Genomic DNA, 6645 nt, shown 5'->3' on the forward strand with positions numbered 1-6645 from the left:
CTTGGACCCAAAGTTGAGCCAAGAATAATTTCTGTCTCAGCCAAAGTGGAAAACCTAGCATGAAGAAGGTACTGCCTTGTTCTGATCCCACATGACAAAATTAAGAGCGAGTCTTTAAAGGATGAAACTGTTTCCAAGTAACTTAACAGTGTCCCAAAACAATGCCAAGAATATTTATAGAAATACAGAAATATCCAGCATCCATAAAATTCTCAACATCTGACATCAATCAAAAATTACCATACAAAGAAGCAAGAATGCTTTTCCATTAACAGAAACACTCAGAAATACAGATAACAGGGACGCCTGGGTGGCTCAGTCAGTTGAGCGTCCGACCCTTTATTTTGGCTCAGGTCATGATCTCATGGTTTGTGGGATTGAGCCCCGCATCATGTTTCAAGCTGACAGCACAGAGCTCGCGTGGGATTCTCTCTCTCTCTCTCTCTCTCTCTCTGCCCCTCCCCTACTCGTTTGCATTCTCTCTCACTCTCTCTCAAAATAAAGAAACTTAAAAATATATATACAGATAACAGAATTAGCAGAAAATGACATTAAAATGGCCACTATAACCATGTTCCATATATTCAGGAAGCTAAAGGAAAAAACTGAGTTGCAGAGATGGAAACTATGATGTCTGAGATAAAAAGTATACTGGGCAAACGTAGCAACAGATGAGGCAAATGACAAAAGCTTGATAAACCTGAAGAAGCGACAATACGAACTATCCAAAACAACCACAAAGAGAAAAATAAAAAGACCGGGGAAGAAAATGAAGGAAGCATCAGAGAGCTGTGCAACAACTTCAGGCATCCTAAATACTTGTAACTGGAGTCCCCAAAGGAGAGAGAGAAAGGAGAACACAGAAAGTGTCTGAAGAATTAACTCGACTCTCCAAATTTGACAAAATCTATACAAACCCACAGATCCCAAAAACTCAGCTGACCCAAGAACAATAAACCTGAAGAAAAGCACACCAAGGCATATCATAATTAAATTGTTCAAAACCAGCAATAGAAGAAAAGCTGCCAGAAGGAAAAAGGGCACATCAGGAATGGAAGCCCGAAAATCAGAGACACGACAGATTATTCATTTGAAATAATGCAAGCCGGAAGACACTGGAACCACATCTTTAAAAATGCTGAAAGTACGAGTCAATTAAGAATCCTATACCCAGGGAAAATGCCTTTCAATACCAAAGGCAAAATAAAGACTCTCTTAGGCATCCAAAAGCTGAAAGAATTCATCACCTGCAGACCAGCACTGCAAGAAATAGTAAAATGAGACAGACTCTGAAACAAAATGGATTTACACAGAGGGATGAAAAACACCAGAAATGATAAACATGTAAGTAAATATATATTTTTTTCTTTTTGATCTCTTTACAAAATAATTGGCTGTTTACAGCAAAAATCATCACAATGTGGGGCACCTGAGTGGCTCAGTTGGCTAAGCGCCCAACTTTGGCTCAGGTCATGATCTCACAGCTCTTGAGTTCAAGCCCCACACCAGGCTCCCTGCTGTCAGCACAGAGCCCACTTCGGATCCTCTGTCTCCCTCTCTCTCTGCTCCTCTTCTGCTCATGCACATGAGTTCTCTCTCTCTCTCTCTCAAAAATAAACAATTTTAAAAAATAATAATAACGATGTATTATGGGATTTATAACACACGTACAAGTGAAATGTGTGGTAACAATACAAAGTCCAGGAGGAAAGTAATAAATGTATACTATTGTGAGGTTCTTATACTATATGTAAAGTGGTATAATACCATTTGATGATAGACTGTGCCAGGTTAAAGACTCATACTATGAAGCTTAAGGCAACTGCTAAAAAACAAACAAAAAAGAGTTATAGCAAATAAACGAGGCAAAGGGAACAAAATGAAACCAAAAAAATTACTCAACCCCAAAGAGACCAGAGGAAAAAGGAAATGGGAACAAAGAATATTGGGCAAACTGCAAACAAATAGCAAGATAACAGTTAAGCCCAACTATACTAATAATCGTATTAAGTATAAATATTCTAAATATCCCAATTAAAAGGCAGAGATTACAAAATTGAATTTTACAAAATGCAAAACCTACCTATACGTTGCTTACAAGAACCCACTTTAAATACGAAGGCACAAATAATTTAAAAGTAAAAGAATATAAAGAAATACACCAAGTAAACACTAATTTTTTGAACACTATCTATTTTTAAATTGTGGTAAAACATATACAACATGAAATTTGCCATTTTAACCTTTTTTTTAATTTTTTGTTAATGTTTATTTATTTTTGAGAGAGAGAGACAGAACGTGAGCAGGGGAGGGGCAGAGAGAGAGAGGGAGACACAGAATCCGAAGCAGGCGCCAGGCTCCGAGCTGTCGGCACAGAGCCCGATGTGGGGCTCGAACTCACGAACTATGGGATCGTGACCTGAGCCGAAGTCAGATGCTCAACCGACTGAGCCACCCAGGAGCCCCCATTTTAACCTCTTTTAAGTGCACACTTTTGTGGCATTAAGGACATTCACACGGTTATATTACCATCACCACCACCCACCTCCAGAAGTTTATCATCCCAAAACGAAACTCTATACCCATTAAACATTAATTCCCCATTCGTCCTCCTCAGCCCCTGGCAACCACTATTCTGTCTGTCTCTATGAATTTAACTACTCTCGGAACCTTACGTAAGAGAAATCGTGCAGTATTTGTCCTTTTGTGACTGGCTTGTTTCATTTAGCATTATTTCTTCAAGTTTCGTCCAGGTGGTACTATGTGTCAAAGTTTCCTTCCTGTTTAAAGCGAGATAATTTCTATGTATGTATCACATTTTGTTTATCCATTCATCTGTCGATGGACACTTGGGTTGCTTCCACGTTTTGGCTATTGTGAATAATGCTACCGTGAACATTGGTGTACAAACATATTGTTTGAGTCTCTGCTTCTACTTTTTTCGGGCATATACATAATTGGAATGGCTGGGTCATATGGTGATTGTGTATTTAATTTTTGGAGGAGTTGCCATACTGTTTTCCGCAGTAGCCGTGCCCTCGACTTTCTGACCAGCAATAAGGGTTCCAATTTCTCCACATCCTGTTGCCACCACTTCTGGGTTTTTTGTCATTTTGATTCGCATTTCCCTAATGACTAGTGTCGTTGAGTATCTTCATGTGCTTAATTGGTCATTTGTGTATCTTCGGAGAAATGTCTATTCAAGTCCTTTGCCTATTTTAGTCATATCATTTGTTTCTGTTTTCTATTTTGAGTTGTAGTTCTGTATACATTCTGGATATCAATCCAACAATTTTTTGAAAGCTGGATTGCCTACATTAATATGAGACCATGTAGATTTCAGAGCAAAGAATATTACCAGGGACTGAAAGGGTCAATTCATCCAACAAAAACACTCCAAATGTTTATGCACTTAATAACAGAGCTTCAAATTGCATGAAGCAAAAACTGATAAAACTACAAGGAGAAATGAACAGACCAACAATTACAGTTGTAAGTTTCAATGACCCCCTTTTTCAATAAGGGATAGAACAAGTAAACAGAAAAGCACTAAGCAGTTAAGACCTGAACAGCACTACCAGCCAACTCAGCGGACATTTATACCACACGCCAGACAGCAAAGCAGGAAACACCTTTTTCCCAAGTAGTCACAGAACACTTACCAGGGAAGATCATATCCTGCGCCACAAAACACGCCTAAGTACATTAAAACGTTTCAAGTCACACAAGCTACATCCACCGTTTACAAAGACATTAAGTTAGAAAGCAGCATTTATTGGACAGAAAGAGAGTAAAGTAAGAGGATATGGCTGACTTTGTGTCTTCCACTATTTGTAATCCTGCTGAGGAGGAATCACATGAATTAGCAGTGGGACTAAAAGTACTGCCGTGTCTTCAATGCTAGGCATACCTGACCTGGGCTATCTGTTTGATAACGTATTCATGGTTGAGTCTCTCCTTCTCTCCACTCTCCAGCCCATCCTAAGCCCCAGGGGCACCACCTAAATCACGACAAACCTGTTTGGTATTTGCTCAAGTCTTTCACAGAAACCAGCGAAGGGAAAGAGAAACGCAGTGGAGGGAGCACCTGCGAAGTAACATGACTTTTAAAGCTCCCGAATCCTCAGAGACATCGCCACGACGGAGATCTCTGTTACAGGGCAACTATCCAGGAACAAACCGGAACCTTATGAAAACTCCAAACTCTGAGCAGAAACTAATAGAATTTTGGAACAACAGAGATCCAGTGGGATTAAAGCAAGGTCTTCAATGACCTAATTATGTCAGCCTGGAAAAACCCTACTGGTCCTGGCCAAAAGTATCGGGAAATGATCCGCATGGCTAGTTAGCCTGATGCCCTCTCAACAGCAGATCTATGTCGGAGTAGCAAATTGCACAGCAGTAAGTAAAAAGAAAACGAGAATCCTTAGAAATAATCTCAATTCCAAGAACAAAAATCTACAAGCCCCTGAAAGTGGTGCTTCCCACTCAGTCGGTTAAGCAACCAACTTAGGCTCAGGTCATGATCTCACAGTTCGTGAGTTCAAGCCTCGTGTCCGCCTCTGTGCTGACAGCTCAGAGCATGGAGCCTGTTTCAGATTCTCTGTCTCCCTCTTTCTTTGCCCCTCCCTCTCTCTCTCAAAAATAAATAAACATTTAAAAGTTTTTAATGAAAAAAAAGGTGGTGCTTCACAAATCTGACTTACAGTAAGAATTACTCAATGCATGTGTTAAAAATACAGATTCCTGGGACCCCTCCAGACAAATCTCCAGAGGTTTGACTCTGTATTTTTAACAAGCATCACAGATGATTTTTTTTTAATGTTGTTGTTGAAGTAGGCTTCACGCCCAGCGTGGAGCCCAACACGGGGCTTGAACTCACGACCCTGAAATCAAGACCTGGGCTGAGATCAAGAGTCCGATACTTAACCGACTGAGGCACCCAGGTGCCCTGCATCACAGGTTACTCTTAAGGTCCAGCAAACACATGAGCTTTGAAATGAGACTACCGGGGTAAAAAATCCCAATTCGGCCACTTACTGGCTGTGTGACCAAATTATGTAACACCTCTACAACTCACTTTTCATCTGTAAAATGGGATCACCACCTACCCTGAAGTATTCTCAGAATTCAGTATGCTCACAAAGCCCCTAGAACAGTGCCAAGAGCACATGGCAGTCAAGAAATCAGACCCACTGCTTATCTAAATGAACAAGTCTAAAATGAAATGTTCCACCTAATGGAAACTACAAAGGCACCAAGCCAGTTTCCAAGATAATCGAGGAAAAAAGCCTTTCTGGACACTAGGACCACCAAGAACAAAGACTCTCATCTCACTTCAGCGCCCGATATTTCACCCAAGCCCTTCCTCCCACCCAGAACCACAAAGTCCAGGCCTGGGCAGGGCCGCAGCTCTGCACAAGAGCCCAGGAAAGTCATTCCTTCCCAAGTCCCTCTGTCACCGCCACCTCCAGCTCCAAGACTGACAGTCCTGAGAGTCAGGTGGCAGCATCTTGGGTGCAATGACTCCTGGAAAAGAGGCAAGGAGCCAACGAAGGGAGTGGAAAAGGGCTGAGTCAGCAAGAGGATCACTGAGACACTGCTGAAGCGAAGGGAAGTGAGTCTGTGAAGTTTCCAGAGCTAAAGGTGGACGTTCCTGGGGTGGATGAGCCCAGACCCTGTACTAAGAAAGTCCTGACGGTCTCAGGGGCTGAAACGCCAAGGTGTAGGGTCAGCTCTGCCAGGAACTCACAACATAGCCCCGGGTTACTCCTTCTCCCATCCATAAAGTGGGAAAATAAGCACCTCATTGGCTGCGGGAACGAAAGGAGGAATCAGGCACATACTGGAGATACACAGACACACGCATACCACTGCCATCTGTACCCAAGAACCAGACACGTACTGGAGAAAGTTAGACAGATAGATATATAGAGATATATAAATAATGTACGTACACGTATAAAATACACACACACACCAATGCCTTTCTACCCAGCAGGTCCAGGGGTAGGGTTTGGTCAGGGACGCTGGAAAAAAGGTAAGAACAGACTAAAGGCTGAAAGCTCTGGTTCTTTCCCTGCGCTGGGGAAAGGGCACAGGCGGGGAGTCACAGACCAGGATCACTGCGACCCTACTCTGCCACCGGCCTCCCATTCGACCTCTGGCAAGTCAGATCCCACTCTGAGGCCTGCTTTCCCATCTGTATAATGGGCAAACGGACTCCAACGTCACTAGAACTATGACCAACAAGATGCTCAAATATGGAATGGGGGTGGGGGGTGGAGGGTGGCGGTGAGGGGGTGGGGTGGGGCGGGGCCAGACGCTCCACCTGCAGGGGGAAGGGAGGGGAGGGCGCAAGGGGCAGGGGCGCCGGCCTCCCTCCCTTCCGCTGCGAGGGGCAGGGGCGCCGGCGGTAGTCACGCGCCCTTCGCGCCCAATCACCGGCGTCTGCCAGGACGAGGCGGACAGGCGGGGGCGCGCCGGGAGCCACTGCCAGCGCCACCCCTTTCCCCGTCCTCGCCCCTCCCCGGGTCCCGCTCACCTGCCCCGGCCGCCGCCGCCGCCGCCGCCGCCACAGCCGCCGCGGGTTAAACCACGGCCCGCGCCCACACTTCCGGGGCCCGCAGGCCCGCCCCCTCCCGC

General features: G+C 44.3%; 1 protein-coding gene across 3 annotated transcripts in view; it reads right to left on the bottom strand.

Annotated features, from left to right (window-relative positions):
* VPS37C (VPS37C subunit of ESCRT-I) overlaps window positions 1-6625 on the bottom strand; it is a 28157-nt gene extending 21532 nt beyond the window's left edge. The window contains exon 1 of one of the 3 annotated variants that reach the window (XM_042957494.1): window positions 6545-6625. The gene's annotated coding sequence lies outside the window, so the exon portion shown is untranslated. Of the gene's footprint in view, window positions 1-4017; window positions 4502-6544 lie in introns of those variants that run through there. The other 2 variants (XM_042957495.1, XM_042957493.1) reach the window with 2 other exon arrangements.
* Between the last annotated feature and the right edge of the window lie 20 nt (window positions 6626-6645).

Source organism: Panthera tigris, chromosome D1 (assembly GCF_018350195.1).
Source record: "Panthera tigris isolate Pti1 chromosome D1, P.tigris_Pti1_mat1.1, whole genome shotgun sequence".
Lineage (NCBI taxonomy): Eukaryota > Metazoa > Chordata > Mammalia > Carnivora > Felidae > Panthera > Panthera tigris.